This window comes from Diceros bicornis, chromosome 1 (genome assembly GCF_020826845.1).
Source record: "Diceros bicornis minor isolate mBicDic1 chromosome 1, mDicBic1.mat.cur, whole genome shotgun sequence".
Taxonomy (NCBI): Eukaryota; Metazoa; Chordata; class Mammalia; order Perissodactyla; family Rhinocerotidae; genus Diceros; species Diceros bicornis.
In genome coordinates, this window is record NC_080740.1 from 70349975 (window position 1) to 70371289 (window position 21315).

Sequence of the window (21315 nt, forward strand, 5' to 3'; positions counted from 1 at the left end):
GAGCAGAAAGGCTAATAAGTGGAAGAAGGGTTGGACTCTTCCCATGGCCTGAAAGACAAAGTCGGGTTACAGATTCAGCATGTGGAAGGATTGCAGGCAGCCCCCAAAACTCCAGTTGTACACACATCAGAAAATGTGTGGAATTCCTGCGGAATGTAGAGAAGAGCAGAAGCTACAGCCTTCCTTTGTAGGAGTTCACACTCTTACCAGGACGGAATGGAAGCATTTGGAGAAACCTGAAGCTTGGTCCAGATTTAACAGGCCTTGGATGACGGGCTGCACCAGTCTCCGTGGGAGGGACTGGTCTTATTATGGCCAGGCCTTGGCTTCTCCATAAAACTTTCTACTTATGCTGTGAAAAAAGCTTCGGGTCTCTTTGCCTCAGGCCTGACTCAAAGCTCACAAAGACTCGAGCTGGTCCCACGTTATTAGAAGAGATGTTGGCTCAGAAACACAGAGGGAGTTTGGGACAGTCCCGCAGTTATGTGGGAAGAGCAAGGAAAAATATGAAAAAGAAAACATCTCCCTTCTACATGAAGGAGGTGGCAAATCAAAACAACAGGTTAAGGGGAACAGAAGAAGGGGGGGGTCTGGTCACCATAACAACAAGCCTAACAATCCTGAAAGATGGAATTTTTGTTTTTCTTTTCTCCTGTCACTCTTCTCAATACTGTCACTCTCTCCCCTCCACCCCCTAGAAGGAGACAAGTTGTGACTTTTTCACTCCCACTGACAAGCTGCCTAGCTTTTGTCAGCACAGCTGCTACGGAATGGGAGGAGAACGGGGTTCCCAGACGGGTTCCCAGAAGACTCAAACTCCATCTTCCCCCTTGCCCTGGTCATAGCTGGGAAGCGTGTAGCTTGTCCGTGAAACATGAACATAGCTATCTGTACACAAGTTCATGAGCAAGCCTCCTCGTGTATGGGCACTATGCACCAGAGAAGGAATCCGAGTTCTGGCCCTTAAATAAAAGAGATTTTTGTCCCTGCTTCAGGACACCCCATCATATTCCAACAGAGTGAGTCGAAGAGAGTTAGTAACGGCAACTGAACAGAAGACGGTGGCCTTGGGCCTCCTTTGAAAAAACTAAATCTGCTGCTATCAAAAAGCTAATGGCTCACATAAGAGAAATCATAAACCCTTGCCTAAATGTAAATTCTCAACTATGTGGGCTAAGAAGACACCAACACCAGCCCTTCATTTTACACACTATCAGACTATGCCAAATTTAGACAGTTGTGTTACATCTAAGTTTGCTTTCTGCTATTGGTGGTGATAGGGCACAGGTGCCCCCTCTATTCTAGAGGTCTTCCCTGATCCCTGTTACTTCAGAATTGTGTTGACATAAAGAAGGATCAGTGGCACTGTGTGTCCTGCAATAGGTGGCGGTCCTCTTCTGGCTATCCTCTTTGCTTGTATGGGATTGTCCCCACACACACATACACTGCCATGTTCATAGGCTAGAGACCTCCTTCAGAAGTGAGGGATGCTCTCCACCTCCAGACATAATCAAATGCTCAGTCACTGGACCTTTGTCCTTCTGCATTGATATAGAATATGCTCCCTCCCCGTACTTCTATGTGAAGATCTGACCCTACTTCCTTCCCAGATATAGCAGAAGTGGACACTCCGCCTTTTCTATCTTCTACAGCCAGGGAGGCAGATGCCCTCTTAGGGTCTTTTGAAGATAGTAACAAAAAAAGATGACCACCATTCCCTTACCCTTGAAGGCAATCCACAACCAAGGCCAACTTGGGAAAGACCATGAGAAAGGAAACACAAACAGCCTTGGTGACCAAGGACGCAAGGTACACTTCAGCTATTGAAGGGCTTATCAGCTTGTGAAATCAACAGGACTCATTCCTTACCTCCCAGCCTTCTTGTCTACTGCCTTCCCCCAGGTCTGTTCCCCACTCCCTCTGCGCATCATTGTCAACTACTCTTTTCTAAGGTGTGAGTTGATAATGCGTTAAGATGCCTCCCCACCACACCCCTAGCCCTGGCCACGCAGAAGAGTTTCACAGGAGCTTCTGCTGACCATAAGTCCTCCAAGGACTCTGAAGAATTGCTGTCCAGAGGCAGAATTACAGACCTCCTGAACAACAAACAGGGAGACATTTTGAGCCTTCTGGAAAATCACGCCAAGTGGGAATTACTTGTTCAGCCAACACTTGAACCAAGCACAAAACTCATTTTTGAATATTTCCCTTATCAGGCCATTATACCAGAGCAGGAAACATTCTACCCTCTTTGAATAATCATTTCCACTGCTTCCAAAGCCAGAATATTCCTTGCCAAGTGTAACCGATATTCAAGAGCCATCTGCTTTAGCAATACAGGAAGCCACCGAGGGGGTTTGCTTTAGATAATCCTACAGCTCTGCTGGCCAAGGCTGCTTCTGGGGAGGGAAAGCATGCTGCTATTTGCCAGCTGCAGTCCCCAAGCTCAGCCGTGCTGAATCCTGTACAATGCACCAAGTAGAACTAGGGCAGAGGCCACTGACCTGGTCAATAACAGACCCCTGTCTGCACACCCAGATTCTAATAGGCAGATGTCCAAGGAGTCGCTAGGGCAAAAGAGTCCAGCCCTTGTGTGGCTCGCCTACATCCCACCTGAAAAAGAACACATGGAGAGGTGTAAAAGCTATATCCTTTCCAGTGCCACCAACCAACCAACCATGGTTGTGCCTGTGTCAGTTGAGGCGTACATTTCATTGTAATTCAATGAGAAACTTGATGTATCTGAGTAAACAATGTAAACAAAGGTGTGAGAGCCACCATGACATCTGGGGATGAGGATTCTTCCAAGATCTAAAGATGTTCCCTTGCCCGGGTCAAGAATTTGAGCAGTTTCCCCTCTTCCTGAGCCATTACTTCCCACCACGACCACCAGCTTTATTTGGTGGTTCTCACCACGTGAGAAGATGTTGTCACTCAGTCCCCCACTTTTGAACCCCACTGGAGGTGACAGAACTCAGGAGGTGGAGAGCATCCCTCACTTCTGAAGGAGGTCTCTGGCCTATGACTGATGGCCTTTCTCAGGCTCCACAAGGTGAGCTCTGTCCACCTCCTATTGAACATGGGTGCCTGTCCCCAGGCCCCTAGGAATTAAGCACCCAGCTCCATGACCCTGCTTCTCCAAAACCAGTGCAAGATCTTTCACTACAGGCAACAGAGATTTCTAAATTCAGCCACCTGAGTCTGCCTGCAGTGTTTTTTAGCAAGCACCTCCAACAGAAAAATGACACCAATTAAGCATAATTATTAGGACTTAATAGAGCCATGTTTCTAGCTCAGTGCCTTTTTACTCTTCCTAGCCTCCCAGTTTTCTTTTTCCCTAAATTGGGACTCAGAGCAGTAAGTTAAAGGTATACATTTGTTGGTCTTTATTATACGTACAATAACTGTCTTATTAAATTGAAATCAAATGCACATCTAGGGGAAAGTTCATTATAAGTACCAACTCCCAGAAAAATGCACAGAAACAAAAACAAGTGAGGCCAATGCGTTGCTGAGCAACAGAGGGGATGAGGGGCAGGAACTGAGCTGAAAAGGAAAGGACACGGTTTTCTGAAAGAATGGGGTATGCTCAAAGGTGCAGATCTTGGTAGAAGCTGCCCTCAACTTCTTGTGGTGTCTCCCACCCTAGAACAGACAACAAGGAGGGGAGAAAATATAATTATAAATTGAACACAATCAGGGATGCTTGGAAAATTGTTATACACACACACACATTTTTTCCTGGGGAATGTTTAACACTCTGTCAATAAATAAAAAGCCTTTCCAACTATTATGAACGTTAAAGAGGGTGATGGGGCTGAGTGTATGTGTGTAAAAATGCTGTTAAGTGGATGGTCTCTAGCCTCCTGGCTCACTTTGCTCTTTCCCCTCCCCGCCCCCTCCTGCTCTTCCTAGGACAAGACGAGTGCTCTGAGCCTCAGCAATGTGGCGGGCGTGTTCTACATCCTGATTGGAGGACTTGGACTAGCCATGCTGGTTGCCTTAATCGAGTTCTGCTACAAATCTCGTAGCGAATCCAAGCGGATGAAGGTGGCCTCGTCTTCCCAGGCCTTTTTCCCAACCTGTTCTGTGATACAGCTGGGCTTCCTGGGAGTCCCTTTACTAGAAAGGGTGGGGAGTGACAGGAGGTTGAGGTCAGCCTGAGGCAGGGGGCAGAAAGCTGTTACGAGGAAAGGTGACAGGGAAAGAGGCAGCTGTGAGAAAGGAAGGAAGATGGGGTGTGTCAGGTAAACATAAGGCTGAGCAAACAACTGCATCAGCCAGAGATGGGGTGGTGAGATTAAAAGCTAGGGGTTTAAGTGACAGACAACACAGTGTGAGGCAAGAGTGATTGCTACAAAGGTAGATTCTCTCTGAGGTTGGATTAACAGAAGTGTAGCTCCCAAAATAGGGGAGGAGGTGTCTGCCTCTGCAAAATAGATGATCTTGCCATGCTTGGTGAATTAGGTCTTTTCTTAGCCACCACATTGTGAAATGGACTTTGACAAAGAGGATCATGCACAGAGAAGGGTGAGCAGGTTCATTAGATGACCCCAAACCACATCAAATATAGCTAAGGGCAACTAACTGGAAAAGAGAATTACAGAGGATGTGAGAGCTATCTGTAAAAATACAAAGACTTTTCAGGCAGGAAAAAAACAGACTAGTTCTGTGGGGTCACAAGTGTACAACAAGAACTAGTGACTAAAGCTATGGAGAACAGAAGTTAACACAATAAGTGAGATCTACTTTTCTTCAGAACTACCCAAAAATGGGAAGGACTATCCCAAAAAGTAGTAAGCACCCCATCACTGGAGGTATACAAGTAGAGGCTGAATAACTCTTGGCAAGGATATAGGTTCAAGTATCCAAAGAGTTTGGATTAAATGACCTTCAAGACCCCTCCCATTTCATCATTTAGCTTCAGTAAGAAAATATTTAGGGAAGTAGTAATCATGTGAACCCCACTGTGAGCAAGACATCTTGAGGAGGCAGAGAGGACTAAGATATAATCTGTGACTGTCGGCACCTTCAACAAAGAATGGCACAGAAAAATCACTCAGTGAAGCAACATATGGTACACATGGGAAGGCCTAGAGGAATACAGAGGAGGGAGAAATTAGAGAAGGCTTCTGGCAAGAGGCAGAAATTAAGAGGAAGAACAAGAGAGATTCAAATGGACAGAAGTGGAGAGAAGCATAGTCACTCTGAGCGATGTACCCTAGGCTGTTACCATGGCTTGACTAGACTAAGAAGATTCATTGGCAGCCTTTGCTCTCCTAGACTGTGCCATAAGAAGCCCATTTTTCAACAGGTAATTGCTCCTGCCCAGCCCCTCCCTGTCATGGGCCATCAGCCCTACAATACCTCCAGGGTCACTCTTGGAGAAGACATTGCTGGACATTTGCTTCCCCTGTTTAGAAACTCAGTATTCAGTTCTGTATACAGGGAGTGGGAGTGGGGGAAGGAAGGCCCTCTGTCCTGTCATTGAAACCTTCTGTCCTGGCATTCAGCATTTCCACAACATGGCTCCAGCCTACTTTCCCCTCCCAGGCAATCTGCTTTCCTTAGGTACTCCATACTCCAGCCACCCACCTCCTGCTTCCCACCCATGTGCCTTTACTCAGGCCAATCCCTCTCCTGATCTTCTTGTCCCATAGGATCCATTTAAAAGGCAACTTCCCTAAGATATAAAAACAAGGAACAATTAAGGGATGGTAGTGATGGTATTTGGTCAGGGGACTTAGGAATGCCTCAGCCCTACCTTGGACCAGTTCACTCACCACCAGCTCCTCTCAGAAAGGACAAAGCACAATAAAAGCATGAGCCTCAGACGCTAAACCCCGTAGACCTCCAAGGAGCTTGGCTGGATACAACGAGGTCTCCTAGAACCTAAACAAAGCTTCCTCTGCCTATTCCATCCAAAGCGTAAGCCTGAAGACTCTCCTATCTTACCCTCCAAAGTAAGGAAAGGCCACTCCAGAGGCAAAGAGGGGAATAGGAGAAGAGCTAAGTGAGCTACAACAACCTTTACTACCCCTCAAAACCTTCCCATGGACCAGGACCCAAACCAGGGGCCCAGGATTGGCCCAGTACACACCTCAAGAGCGCCTTCTCACTGCTCCCCTAGGAGACAGTGCAGTGGAATGGTCTAGAACACAGGCTGTGGAGACTCTTCCTTAACTGTGTCATCTTGGACAAGTTTCAGTAGCTCTCTGATCCTCATTTTCTTTAAAATCGAGCTAGTGGTAGTACATACCTCATGAAATTGTTGTGAGGATTATATAAAAAAATGAATACAAAGGGCTTGGCAAAATGCCTTGGCCATAGCAAGCCCTCAATAAATAATAACAGTGATAACTAGCATTCCAAATAATTTTTCTTATTATTATTAGTGGCTAGCTAGGGCCTTCTTAAGACTTTCCTTTTATTGCTCCTTCTTACATGTCCTAGGTTTGTTGAGCTATATAGATTGAGTTCCTTAAGGTAAGAAGCTGTGTCTGATTTCTCTTTGAACATCCTGCACACATAGGGTAAGTATTAGTAAAATTAATGTGGAATTGTATCCGGAGGAGAAAATCTCTTAGAGGATGAGGTGAGGCAGGGGAGGGAGCTGCTGTTAGTTTAAGCAAATACAACCACCAAAACTATCCAGCCTGGAAGCACAAACAACATCATCCAAAGTGTTTGGGCCTCATCTATTTGTGCTCAGAAAATCTAATGAGACCAGGCATCCACCAAGCAGGAAACCTGCTGGACTTCCGGCCCTTCCTGTGAGACTTCCATGACTCCCACTAATCATGGTCAGTGCCAGGTGGTGGTACCCAGGGTGGCTAAAGACTGGGATCCTCTTAAAATGGGGACAATGTTGACCTTCACCACTGAAGTCATAACATTCATGTTAAGACAAAAATCCTTAGAAAAGACTGCTGAGTCGTGCCATAACTTCTTGGAGACATTCGCACCCTTCCCTTTGCAAAGAAGACGTTGAATTTCTCAGAAGCCAACGTCAGGATCTCTTGCAATCATTAATTCAAGGTCTTCCACCACAATCTTCTATAATTAATTCCGTTGGTTGGCATGACTTCTGCCTAACTCACCAAGGCTCCTAGTAGAATTTTTAATCTTCTAACAGCAGAAAAGATACTTCTACTGTCTTTATTAATCAACCTGGCCCTTAATTTTCAAAGCTCCATCAACTCCTCTCTCATGCAAGGGAGACAAGTGGAACACATTCTGCTTACCTCTCAGACTTTCCAGTTTTGCAGTCCTCTTTACTATTCTGTGCTTTGTCTTCTCCAAAGGCAATTAGCTCTTTTCAGAAGCGCAGCCTCCAACCTCACACAGAGGCCCACACTGATGGTGACAAGAGCCTTTGGTGAGAACTTCCTTCGTTTCTTTCCTTAATTACAGTATTTGGCCAACTCTTAAGGCCTTGAGCCCCTAAACCTAGTTCAGGGCCAGCCCCTTATTTCTCAACAGTGTTCAAGGAGCCCTTTCCCACCCTGCATGGAAGAGAGAAAGAGGAGAGGAGGGGAGGCATAAAAGGGAATGAAGGGTAGGAGAGAGCAAGAAGAAAGGAAGAGAAAAAGGAAAGACATCTTTTTAGTAACTTCCATGTTCAAAGTGCTTTATATACATTTTCATTAACCCTGTAATGTCTTGTGAGTGCAACCCTACAAATGAAGAAATAGGGGCTCAGAGAAGCTAAGTAGCATGTCCTAGGAAGGTCACACAAGCTAGGAGCTGGAGGAATGGGAATTAGACCTCCAACATGGCCTCTGCAAAGCTGGGTTCTTGGTGCTGGCCAAGCCACTTCTCTTAAATTTCTCTCTCCCACCAACCACATGGCAACAGATAATTTTGAGTACCTTCTGTGTGTCCTCTCAAGCCCCAGCCACAGCACATAGCCAAGTAAGATGCAGCCCTTATCCTGAGGTTTTTGTAATCCAGTTGTTGAGGCTGTCCATGGAATGTAATCTTTTGCTTGTGCATTGTTGAATTCCTTTTCCCTTTGATGTGTCACATGAGCAGGACACACAGCAAGTGTCACAGGGACAGTGAGAAGACACTTTGCAGGCATTCCTTCCGCAAAGACACACTGAGCCCCACTGTATGCTAGGCATTGCCCAGCACTGGGGATACAGTCAGGAACAAAGCAGACACAGATTCTGTTCTCAGGAAATGGATGATTTGATGGAGAAGACAGAAAATAAGTAAATACTTACGTGTGTTCAATGAGTGTTATGAAGAAAAATGCCTGGTGCTATCAAGTCCTGATCAGGGAATGGGAGCAGGTCAGAGAGGCTTCCCTGAGACACTGATGCTTAGCAGACTTGACGTATGAAAGGAATTAACCAGGGGAAGTGAGCTGCTGGCAAAGGATCCACAAGTGTCAGAGTCCCAAAGACCAAAACTCTTGCCTAGAAATGGGAAGCAGGCCAGGGAAACCCGGGCACAGGAAGACAGAGGGAAGAGGAGAACATGTGAGAGTTGGGGACTCAGAGAGTATACATCATTTAAGTATAATTGAAATTGTCATATACTAGAAACAATATATAACCTGAGACACACTCCAAACTGAATGAAGTCTCAAATCCTCCACCCATCCTCTCTGCCTAGGACAAAAGACCAGAACCTGAGTCCTTGCCTGATATTAAGGACAACCAGGGTCTTTATTATTCACCACCTTGCTCCCCATGGAAAATAATCTCCAGCCGCGCCTACCCCCAGGAGAGCCGATGACCTTTCATAATTGTATGTGGCTGTGCTAGCACAGGCCGTGTTTAAGCCACAGCAATTGAGGCTTTGCACATTTCCCTGGAATTAATGAGCAGCTGAGGGACTTGGTAACTTGATGTGCATCCTCCACAGCAAGCAGTCACTCTGGCTCTTAGCACGTATGCTAGGATGAGGTCATTATTGAGGTTTGAGCTTTTATTGGGATGTTCTATGATGTGCAGAGGCTAGGCAGACTCTTCTTAGAAAAGCAAGTGGCTGAGAGGTTAGGATATAATCACTGTTAGAGAAATGAATCTCTGAAGAGCCAACTTACGGGACTTTGAGGTTGGACTTTTTACTCACCCTTTTCTCCCTGAGTATCAATTTCAAAACAACAACTCAAAGGATGAACTTTAAGAATGACTGGTGTGTCAAGGTTGGACAAGGGAGAACCACATTTCCCAGAGGCATGGGGAGGAATGACATCAGCTTATGACAGCTTAGCTACAGGGGGTAGGAAGAACCGAAGGTCATCCACTTTGGCACTAGATCACGTAACTGTAACCTTAAGCAAGTTGGTTGTAAGTCCTGTTTCTCTGTAAAGTGAATCAAATAAACTAGATCAGTGTATTTCAACCTTGCTTGCATATTAGAATCACCTGGGAGGTTTTTAAAACTCCAGATGTCCAGGCCACATACCACACCTATTAAGTCAACATCTCTGAGGGTAGATCTCACGCATCAGTGTTTTTTTCCCAAAACTCCCTGGGTGATTCCAGTGTGCAGTCAAGTTTGAGAACTAGTGATATAGTCATTTTTAGCATTGCTTTCTGCTCCAAAGTTTTGACTCTATTCATCTCCTCTCCTGAGAGCCCATAAATGTATTAGAAAGGGAGCCAGTAAGCAGGCAGTACCTACTTTCAATAGGAGTATGGAGTCATTGACCTCTGAGAAGCCCTCAGCTTCCTGGAAAACCAATTCTTAATGACACAACATTGGAGGGTTTTAGCTACATGCCCAGATAAGTTATTTCATACTTTGATAGGCAATATTAGCTGTGCCACCGATCTTCTTTGAGACAAATTCATCAAGTACCACCAACGTCAATGGAATGTTATGGGAATATGCGAGACCTTTTGAGAAACAAAGACCAAGGTGATCTGTGTGAACTTTAAACTTTGTTTTTTAATTAAAGGGATTTGGTAGAGAAAAATCGTACAAAATAGACATTCCAAGCTAATCTATAGAACTTTCCACATTTCACACACACACAAATAAAAAGTTATTTTCTTTTCAACATTCTTTAGGTGAGAATAAGTAACCATTAATTCTTCAGATGTTCACTTCACATTTTCCCCCTAGAGCATCACAGTGGTATTTATTTGGCCTTGACTTAGAAGAATGCAATCCAGGTCACACTTCCTTTTCAGAGGAGGACAACCAGACAGAATGTAGGAAAATCAACTCTGGGGATTTGAAGTAGAGACAGAACCTGCGTGGGTGGAGCATCATATGGGGCAAATCTGTCTGAATCATGGCTTTTAAAAGAAAGAACATTTAAAAAAACTGTCAGAATTGCCAATAAGAGGATACTCCCAGCATCATATAGCAGAAAGCCGCCCTGTTTATGTCTGTCTGGCCACAGTAGGCTGACTGACTTCTCTGATCACTAGAATCATGACAATGTGCAAAGAAGAAAGCCATAGACTTTTTCAGAAGGATCCTATGTGGTTGGCTTTTCTTAGACAAATTCAAGAACATTTATGAAGCATCTAACTACATGCTGGACACTCCGGGAGATAACTAAGGATTGAGAAGACATGGCTGTTTGCCCTCCTCCAGACAGTCAGCTCTCTTAAGACAAAATGTACATACCTGAAGCAGAACCACTACAAGAGAATGTATAATGTATGAGTACTAGGCTGAGGGAGGCCAGCACTTGCTGGTACAGTCTAGGATGGCTTCAAGAAGGTGAGAACAGAATGAACCTTGAAGGATGGATAGGGTTTGTCTCAGAGAAAGAAACCTCCAACTCATAGGCAATCCTTCTCCTCCGTGTTAACTCCCACCAAGAAACCAAGCCCCACCTCAAAAATTCTACAAGTATCTCTTAATGGGAAGTGAGAAGTCACAGGAAGAGATAAGGGTTTGGATTTCATGTCATAAAGTTTCTTTCTCCAAAGGAAATCGGAACAGAACCCTTCCTCTTCTCTAATAGGATATGGTTCTAATCCCAGATTAGATCTTGAACATTATACCTAACTCATCTGATCCCGGGGTTACTGTTGGAGTGCCTGTTATATGTAGAATTCCAGCATTCTAGAAATCACAAGCTTAGCAGCACTGATCTGATGTTTCAATCTAGAAGTGCAGGTTATACATGCTGATGGGAAGCAGTTGACACACAGAAAATGATCTTTGGGATGCATTCTTATTTTCTTTAGCACATGCTCCTTTCCAGTTAGATTTTGCCTATTATATTATTCAAACTAGTCCTACATTCCCTTAACACATGCTGCTAAAGGTAGGGTAGCACTTTTCCTGAAGTAAATCAGAGATAGTTTTTAATTTTAATCCAACAATAACACACCCTCAATTTTTTTTTTAACATTTCAAATCATTTTTCCTGCAGTAGCACCATTCTTGCTTATAAAAGTCTGTAGGTACATAGATAATCACATTTTACAAACATGGCGACTTAAAAAGTCTATAAAGTTAAGGAGATATGTACAGGGTCACACGACTAGTTGATGTAAGAAGCAGAACTGAAATCCAAGTTTCCTAAACCGCATTTCCAGAGCTTTTCCACTTGGTCCTTTTGCTACATTTCTTATCATCAATACTACCATGGTAATAGTCCACCTTCAGAAATCACAGAATACAAGAACCAGAAAGGATTTTAGAGATAACCCAGTCTAGCACACCTCATTACACAGAGACAACATGAGGTCCAGAGAGGGGATCAGACTTGCCCAGAGCCACAAGACAGTTTTGTGAGTTCATGGCAAGTCAGGATTAGCATTAGAGATCAGGAAAGGAGTTGGATGGGGAGGAGAGTTGGGGTGACATTTTAAGTCCAGTGTTGATTCATTATCCTTGCTAATCATTGCCAAGGACCCGGGGAAGAACCCCCGGTCCTCCTGAAAAGGGTTTCTGTTTGATCCCACAGCAATCCATCAATGAAGCCATACGGACATCGACACTTCCCCGAAACAGTGGGGCAGGAGCCAGCGGTGGCGGTAGTGGAGAGAATGGCCGAGTGGTCAGCCACGACTTCCCCAAGTCCATGCAATCGATTCCCTGCATGAGCCACAGTTCAGGGATGCCCTTGGGAGCCACAGGATTATAACTGGAGCAGATGGAGACCCCTTGGGGAGCAGGCTTGGGCTCCCCCAGCCCCATCCCAAACCCTTCAGTGCCAAAAATGAAACGCAACCACCACCAACCACCATGACCACAAGGAGGATAATTCAACAGATTTTCCTGAAGAATTGAAAAACCATTTTGCTATCTCTTTTCCTTTTTTAATGTTCTTTCACCCTTTTTTGTTTGCTAAGTGAGGATGATAAATAACACTGTACTGCAATAAGGGGAGAATAACCCTGTCTAATAGAGCCTATGTCTCTGAAAATGCAGTCACTGGAACACTAATGAGGAAACTGTACCATTTTCTTTTAATTCAGTTGTTAATGTGTCTAAGTGTGTGCAATATTTTTTTTCTTACTAATATCCATGGTTCGCAGGTTCTGTTAGGCCCCTTCCTTTTCCTTACTTCTTATTCTCAACTCCCTACCCATCCCTCTTCAGTTTTCAAATTGGAGATTTAAGATCCATTCCACCTTACAAGCGTGCAAAAGGGAAACAGCAACCTTCCAACTAATTCGCCATGGGAGCTTTCCAAGTTACCCTCTGCTCCTCAGCCCCAAGCCATGGATGGAGACGGATGTTGTTGGAGGAGTGGGCTGCCTTCCCCAGATGGGGCACTGCCTAAGCACTGATTTAGTTGGGAATGTGTATGAAAAGCAACTCAGACTGAGGGTGGCAGAGAGGGCAAAGGCAGATGTGCAGTCAAAGGAGGACTCATGAAGTTATTGCTGGAGGCTTAGATAAAACTTCCTTTAACGTGTAAGAGCCATCCCATAGGCCTTAGGTGAAATGGTATATTTCTTCTCAGAGTCAGCCTCAGCCCTGAGAAGTACGTCCTTCTGACTATGCTCAAGCTCAAAGGCACTCTGGTAGCTAAAGGCAACTGGCCTCCTAAACCAAGTAGAGCCTTGGGAACAGCTGACAGGGAGATATCGCCTGTGATTCTCACTTTTCATTTGCTTAACATCTGAGCGGGAACCCCATTATGGAGTAGACTCTCTTTCTCTTCAGAGCCTCTCATATGGGGGGAAATGATATGTGAGCTAAGTGCGAAAGAAAGGTGATGAAAGAATTTTGGAAGAGGAAGCTTCATCGAAGCCCACAAGCAATAGAACCTTCTATGGCATGCCCTGTTCTAGGTTTGAGAGACCAAATATGAAGCTTAGTGTTTTGCTGACCTGCAGAACTTGGGTTTTTATGTCTATATAAAAGTGTTGTTTTATAACGTGGCCAGATAACATTCTGTCATCTTTAGAAAGTGAAATGCCCGAGGGCGAATTATTTGAAGAACGATAGGGAGATGGGTTAAGTTGATAATGACGTTGGGGGAACCTTAAGATCCCTGACTCCAACTTCTAACCCAAGGAGGCTGGCCTTCCCCCTGGCTAAACAGAATGAGGATGTTGTATTCCAATGACCAGAATCAACAAGCCTATGATTGTGACTACAAAGCTGAACTAAAGCAAGATTGGAGAAGTGGCAGGGTTCATGGAGAGGAGCCCAGGCTGACTGTAACTTTGGTTAGGAGAGGGGGTTCCCAACACATAGCTTTCTTGGAGATCCCAACTCTCATTCTTGGTGCAATTGGCTTCCAGCTCTCCAGCAGCCACTCTCCTAGGTGCGTGATTCAGTGCGTGCCATGTGTCATTAGCTTTTATTGATAACCATATTCTGGCTTGTTTCCTTACCCCCTACTTCTATCCAGTCTTCCCTGCTAGGGGTTATCATTAGCAATTGACAAACTAAAGGTTTTGGAGCCTAACTACGAGTAGGTGCGGCATGATTGGCTTCATCTGTGGATTCTCTCAGTGGACACCCACTATCTCCATGTCTCTCCCATTCTCCTTTTATCAACCATAGCAAAGAACCATCCCAAAATCAAACTCTTCACCCTCTCAACTCAAGTGTTGTTGTTCAGTCTCTCGCGTGTCAATGTGGGCGTGGTACATGAAGCAGGACCCTCAAGATGGATTTTCACTTTTCACTACTGCCAGCTGATGTCCTTACCAGCCCCTGCCCTCACACCAGATTTTTCTCAGCCCTTAGCCTACCACTGCAGAATCTGATATGACCCACCATTAGGGAGTCTGCATTTCAGAGGAGTTGGAAATTACCCTGTACCATCGACATGCTTCAAAGACCTTTTGCCTTTAGCCTGGTAAGATGCCTCTCCAGCCACTGAGTGCGCCAGTAACATGATGCCATAGGGGGAGACCATCTATGCCAGGAATGAGGGTCTATGCTACGTGGGAGTCCAAGACTCCAGTGGAAGATGCTTTTCATCAATGGAGGGGTAACGGGGAAAACAAAAGCAAGAAAAAAAGTTAACTTGTATTATGTATTTTTACTACACTTTTCTTAAAAATAGAGCAATGGGAAAACTCGGAAAGAGGTTGACATTTTTCTCAACAGGAATCCATACTTAACAGTTCTGGCTTTCATTAAATTTTGCTCTTTGGTACCTGGGCTTTTTATTTAACATCTATATTTGTTTTAACTCTCTTGGCAGATGTGTGAAAGGATTTTTGCTTGATCAAACACTAAATATATTTTTGCTTCCTGTTTTTCTTTCAAGTAGCCAGGTTTTTTTCTTTTGGTATTTGCATAAAATGAAAATATCACCGAGAATTAAATCACTGTGGATCCATTATCTACTTTTCATATTTGTCCATTCCATTTTTGTGCCATTTGTGAAGCCACAGCTCTAGAGGTTATGTTATTTCCTAATTGCTGACCTTAAGTCCAGTACATTTTTGATGGTGACCACTATGCCTGACTCACAAACAAGTCATTTTAGCTGAACTAGATCATTGTGAGTTACTCATCCAAATAGGATAACAAACAAAGACAAAGAGTGCTATTTGGTTTCAAGGGCCACAGTTTCAATTGCATAAGAAGCAGGGTTTAACTTGCAGTGGTCACAGCATCTCTAGGGAACTGGATGGCTCACAGGGAATGTCTCCCAGACATCCCCAAACTGGAGTCCAGGTGCGTCTGGGATGTGCACAGAGTCACAACCAAAACCAAATCTAGACCCATCTTATAAGTGGATAATCTTGGTCCTCAGACCACATGACCCTCATTCTTGCCTGAAAGCTTTTCTTTTGCTCAAGCAAGGTGGGCTTTCTGTAAAGGATCTGACACATGTTGACACATAGATACTGATGATTAGGAACAAATTCAACTATTTTCTTTACCAAGAAACTTTGTATATTAACAGGGATCAGAGGTCTAAAATAAATGGACGAAGCTCTAACAGTGACATTTCCATGGTAGTAAAGGGCTGGGGGAAGGGAGGGGAGCTAGCAGACTTGTATGACGCTCCAGTCATCGCACCCACTTGCAGTCACCTCCAGCATGTAGAGTGCCTCTGAGTGAAGAGGCGCTTAACACCAGCTGACATGTGGAGAAAGCTGATCTCTGTCATCTTACTATCAAATAGTTGGGACAATTATCATAATGGCTATAAGAGCACAGGTTACCTTGTATTGAGCACTTACTGTGTTAAGCACACTTCATACCTTCTATATCATGACAGTGACCCTCTAAGGTAGGGCCTCACAGATGAGAAACACAGATTTAAAGAGATGACATAATTTGCTCACAGTCCTATAAGTGACAGAGCCAGGATTTGAACCGGGTCTGCTTGAATCCAAAGCCTTTACATTACGCATCTCTCTGTTAACCAGGCCATGATGCTTGGTGGCCAGGAAAATAACAGGTGAGCAGTTATCTATCTTCCTGTTATGCCAGAGTAACTGAAAACAGAATGGTTAAAGCTATACATGCCACAACTTTGGGAAAGCCAGTCTGCCCTCTTGGGGCATGAGAGATTACTAATCCAGACAGGATTGCAAAAATGGGAAAAGAGTCCCTTTCAGCCCCTTTAAAATAGATCCAGGCTAGGGAGCAGCAAGCAGGTTGGGGAGGAGACCGAAAAGCAAGTCCCCTGCAGAATAGTTGATTCAGCCTGGGGAAGGGTCCTCAGAGCTGTCCTGGGGAAATGGAGCTATCTTTCTGTGTAGACAAGACCAGGATTAGTTCTTGGGGTTACAGGGCAATGGACTTAGGCTCAGCTAAAGAAAGAAGTCCCTAATGGTCAAAGTATCCCCATAGTGGTATTAGACTGCCCCTGGAGTTGGGACAAACCGCTGTCAAGGAGATGCTGCAGGTGTGAAAGTTGAAACACATATCATAGCCCTATTCAGGTTATCTGATCAATAACACTCTAATTTGTACTAAAAGGGGGTCAGCAAGGCCATACAGAAATGAGCATGAATATCTTTCGCTGAAATAATATAAAAAATCAATTTAACTTATCCTAACTAAGAGACAAGATGGCAAATTCCTTCCTTACCAAATGCTAATGTTCTCTCTAGGAAAAAATGTCAATGGAGGTCCATTACTAGCCCACTTTACAGATAAGAAAACTGAGGTTCTTGAGTAAGAAGCTACTTTCCCAAGATCACAACATGAGTAGAGAAGCAACGTGCTATAGAGGAAAGGCCGGTAGATTAGGGTTATAGTACCTGGGTTCTCTTCCTTCCTTCCTTATAACCTTGGCCAAGAAAATTAACTACCCTGAGCCTCATTTTCCTCATCAAAGAAATGGGACATCGGGTATCAAAAGAGGCAGTGATTCTTGACCCTAACTGCACATTGAATCACCTTGAGAACTTTAAACAAAATCACCAACGCCCAAGATGCATCTCCAAATATAATTTTTCTGAGTGCAAACATAGTTGTCATCGTTTTGTTGTTGTTGTTTTGTTTTGAACTCTCATGTGATTATAATGTGCAGCCAGGATTAAGAACCACTAGAATCGGGCCATCCTGGGATCAAAGAAAATGTTCATAAAAACTTCTTTGAAAATCACAAAGCACTATATTAGGGGTATCTGACCAACACCAGAACCCAGGTTATGTGCTGGCAGTCAAATCTCCATGGTCCCAAGGGAGAAAATGCCATTATATCCATCTGATCGAAGAGAAGGAAAAGACACAGACCCAACTTGGGCTCTAATGTTCCTTTAGTCTCTAGGAATGTTTGTAATAACAACATTTTGCTGGGGAAGAGAGAGACACAGGACATTCGAGAGAATATGCAATCGTCAGAGATACCTCCTCAGGAAAGGGGGGAGGGAACAACTTTGCCAAGTGAGTCAGCCTTCAACACAGGCAGTTATTTTCCAAACTGGAAAACTACTTGGCTGTTTCCATTATAGACACTATATTCCACGACCCGCATTTTTAACCTAGTCTACCAGAAAGCATTGCCTGTCAGCCTCATCTTCCACAGGCACTCTGAGTCCTACTTGTGACAACTCCAACTTCTCCTCAATATTATGCTTGCCATTTTTATAGCACTGCAAGGGAGCAGGGAACCAGCGTTTGCTTAGCACTAACTGCATACCAGGTGAGATGCTAGGGCTTCACGTACGTCTCATTTAGTCCTCAAAACAATACTGTAAGGTGGGGGTTTATCACCCCCATTTGACGTAAGAGGAAATGGAAGCTCAGAGAGGTTCAGAACCCAAGGTCACAAGGCAACCAATGACTTGGCCTAGGTTCTAATCCAAGTCTCTCTCTCTCCAAAGTCATTACCTTTCCACTTTACTTAACCACCTTGTAAGGAGATTTCATCATGCTAAGAAAAAGCACTGGACTAAGACTGAAGAGATATGAAGTCTATTTCCTACATCACTGCCAATTTGCAGTGTGACCTTGGGGAACTCATTTCCCTACTCTGGCCCTCAGTGACCTCATTTGTGAAATGAGAGAAGGGGGATTAATCTAACTGATCTCTAAGGTCCATTTGAGTTGTAGCCTTATGTCAGTGGTTCTCAACCAGCAGCAATTTTGTGCCTCCCCTGGAACATTTGGCAATGTCCAGTGATGTTGTTAGTTGCCACAACTGAGGGTAGAGACCCAAGGATGCTGCTAAACATCCTATTATCCAGCCCCACATGTCAACAGTGCCAAAGTTGAGAAACCCTGTCTTATATAATTACAGCATCCCAATATCATGTTGGGATATGGATGATGGCAAGACAAGGCTAAATAGGAAAAGGGCAGGGATCCCAGATCAGGTGAACCATCAGAGAAGATCAATAGTTACATGAATTTTAGGCAACGAAGAAGCTGAGTTTAGGGAAGTAAGCTGAGGTCAGAAGAGTTTGGTCCACAGTGTAAATCTAGACAGGCCAGAGAAGGCAAGGCTGGAGACTCAATCAGGCAGCCAGATGGAGCAAACAGGTCATGGCTCAGGAAACAGCAGGGGGCTCTGCTTGCAGGAGTCATTTACATTCTGCCCAGTATCTTTCTGCAGGTGGCTCTGCAGCCACGACCAGTTGAGAGACCTACAGGTGAGCCATATCCATCCCCCAAAAGACTAGATGAGCTTCATTTTATCTCACAATATACCCTCTTCCTTTTAACAAACATAGGTAATGATCACCCATGTCCACAGGTAGATGTCATGGGGAATAAGGAGACAAATAAGTGAAAGTCTTGTCCCTCATAGAGTTGATGGTCAGGAAGGAAAAATAAGACGCCTAAACACCATTAAATATAACACAAGGTCGAAGGTAGATGGAAAAAAGGCAAAGTGCCTGGGTCCAGTCTTCCACCTGCCCCACATCACCTGTGTCCAACCTCTAAAAAGGGGGCTCTGAAGAGATAACATTCCGTACACTTCCCCCCATGATCACTATTTTCCAGCTATCCCAGCCTCTGTCCTGTTCCTCAGACATGCTATGCTTAGTTGCATCTTAAGGCCCTTGCACCCATTGTTTCCTTGGCTTGAAACCCTCTTCACCCAGATATTTGCAAGACTGGCTCCTCATCATCCACGTCTTAGCTCAAAATGCCATCTCCCCAGAAGAGCCGTCCTCCTCCACCCTATTCAGACTAGCTCTGAAGTCACTCACTTTCACATTACTCATCACCACCTAATAATATCTTGTTTACTTTCCTCTTGTCTGCCTCTTCCCATCTAGAATACACATTCACAAAACCAGGACCCTCGTCTGCCCCAGCACAATGTCTGGTACTTAAGAGATCCTGAATCAATATTTGTTGAATGACAGAGGTAGAGCTGAAATGCTCTTTGGTGTCCAAAGGAGGCAGAGATCACTTCTGCCTAGGGAAATAAAGGAAGGAGGTGATGACATTTGTGTGTTGCATGAGTGTGTATAGGCGTTACACAGCCAGAGACAGAAGAGAAGGCATTCAAAGAAGGCAAACAGAACAAGCCAGGGCACGAAGGCAGGGCTTGTTTGGGAAAGGGCAAGTACCCAATGTAGTTGGCACCACATTGGCCAACGACAACAGTGAAGAGAAGGCTGGACCGGGCATGGGGCGCTATTAATCCACCGTGAAATAGGAAGTTAAAATTTGGGGGGCTAAGAAATTCACTTAGATATCAGGTATTGAATTTAGCAAGAAATTGATATATTGTAGGTGTCTACTATGTGCCAGGCTCTGTGCTAGGCACTTTACACCATCCTTTCATTTAATCCTCATGGCAGTAAACTTGTGAGGCAGAATTACCATCCCAATTTTATACCTGAGCAAACTGGGGCTGAGAGGTAGAAGTAGAACTTTATCCACCTAGAATTGTGGATTCCTACAAGAGAGGAATTCCCACAGCAGACCGTAGGAAGCCAGCTGTCCTCATGACAGTTTTCAGTAAAAAGCCCCGGTAGGGTACTACCAGAAGGGGGCAAACCTGCCACCCATAGATGGCACTTGCTTGCCTCTGCAAGGAAGTCACAAGAGAAGGAGCCAGTGATTTCTAGGCACCAATTGGTGTTGTACCACCAAACACCCGTGATGCGAAGGATTTGGGCCCAGTTTGTACTCAGTAGAAGGGAACCACGATGGATTCGTAAGTGAATTCACAAGCACAGATAAGGAAGGACAGCTTCTTTGCAACATATTCACCATCCATGCTACAGTAAAACATTCTCCTCAATTCCTGGAGGAGGGTAGGCTTTTTAGCCTATGGGAAATGTTGACAATAGTATATATGTATGTATCACATGGTAAAGGATCCTTGGATGCATACAAGGACTCTATGTGCATGTACTTGGACTATTGCCACAGTAAAGCTCCTGTTACCAACAACAAAACAACACACATAATCAGTCCAGGAGTACCAAGTTACAAGAACTAGCTAGTACAATAATTAATGTTGATAAACGTTACCACTGCCATTTGTTGAACATCTGCCCTGTGCTGGGCATTTTACAAACACTGTCTGATTTCATGCTCACATATTCTGGGGAGAGATAATTGCACTTCCACCGGATGCATGTGTTACATAAATGAATGACACTCAGAAAAGTTCATAAGAGTTGGTAGGGACCTTAGAAATCATCTAATCATTATTTTATCCAACTATATTTTATAAATAAATGAACTTGAGGCCCTAGAGAGTAAGTGACTTGCCCAGGGTCATGTAAGTTGCTGGTTAAACTAAGACTAGCTAGACGCTAGCTCTCCTGGCTCAAAGTCCAGGGTACTTTGCATGCAGCAAAGAGATCTTCTCACACTCAGACAACACTGAAACTCAATATCTGGCTTTATTTCTAGCCCTGTAGAGCTAGTTAAGTGTATCTGGATAAACTGGACCATGATCTGCAATCAAAGACTGCAATCTGCAATCAAGACTAGTCTCAAATCTAAATAAAGTAGGCAAATGCCTACAGGATGGGATTTCACGATCGGATAGTGACTAAATTTTCCCCCAACCAAAAACATTTCCTTGATGTTTACTGTATGCCCAAAATTCCTTATCCAGTACAAATTCTTTTATTCCACAAAGTTGTTATATTTCTTTGTAAAGGTTCTTGGTAGGCAAGAAATATCTGGCAAGGTCAAACGGGGTTTAAATATCTGTTACAAGGTGTTTTCTTTTCTTTTTTTTTTTTTTTTTTGGTGAGGAAAACTAGCCCTAAGCTAATATCCGATGCCAATCCTCCTCTTTTTTGTTGAGGAAGATTGGCCCTGGGCTAACACCCGTGCCCGTCCTCCTCTGCTTTATATGGGACGTCGCCACAGCATGGCTTGACACGCAGTGCATGGGTGCATGCCTGGGATCCGAACCTGCGAACCCCAGGCCACCAAAGTGGAGCGTGTGCACTTAGCCGTTAACGCCACTGGGCCGGCTCCACGAGCTGTTTTCTGGATAACAGCTTTTGACAGGAAGAGTGAAGAGGCACTTGA

At 44.3% G+C, this 21315-nt stretch overlaps 1 long non-coding RNA gene across 3 annotated transcripts in view; it reads right to left on the reverse strand.

Annotated features, from left to right (window-relative positions):
* The window catches only part of LOC131407920 (uncharacterized), a 171921-nt gene that overhangs the window by 43926 nt on the left and 106680 nt on the right, over positions 1 to 21315 (reverse strand). For all 3 annotated transcript variants that reach the window (XR_009220687.1, XR_009220686.1, XR_009220685.1), the window contains exon 3: positions 2505 to 2613. This is a non-coding gene — a long non-coding RNA (uncharacterized LOC131407920). The remainder of the gene's footprint in view (positions 1 to 2504; positions 2614 to 21315) is intronic.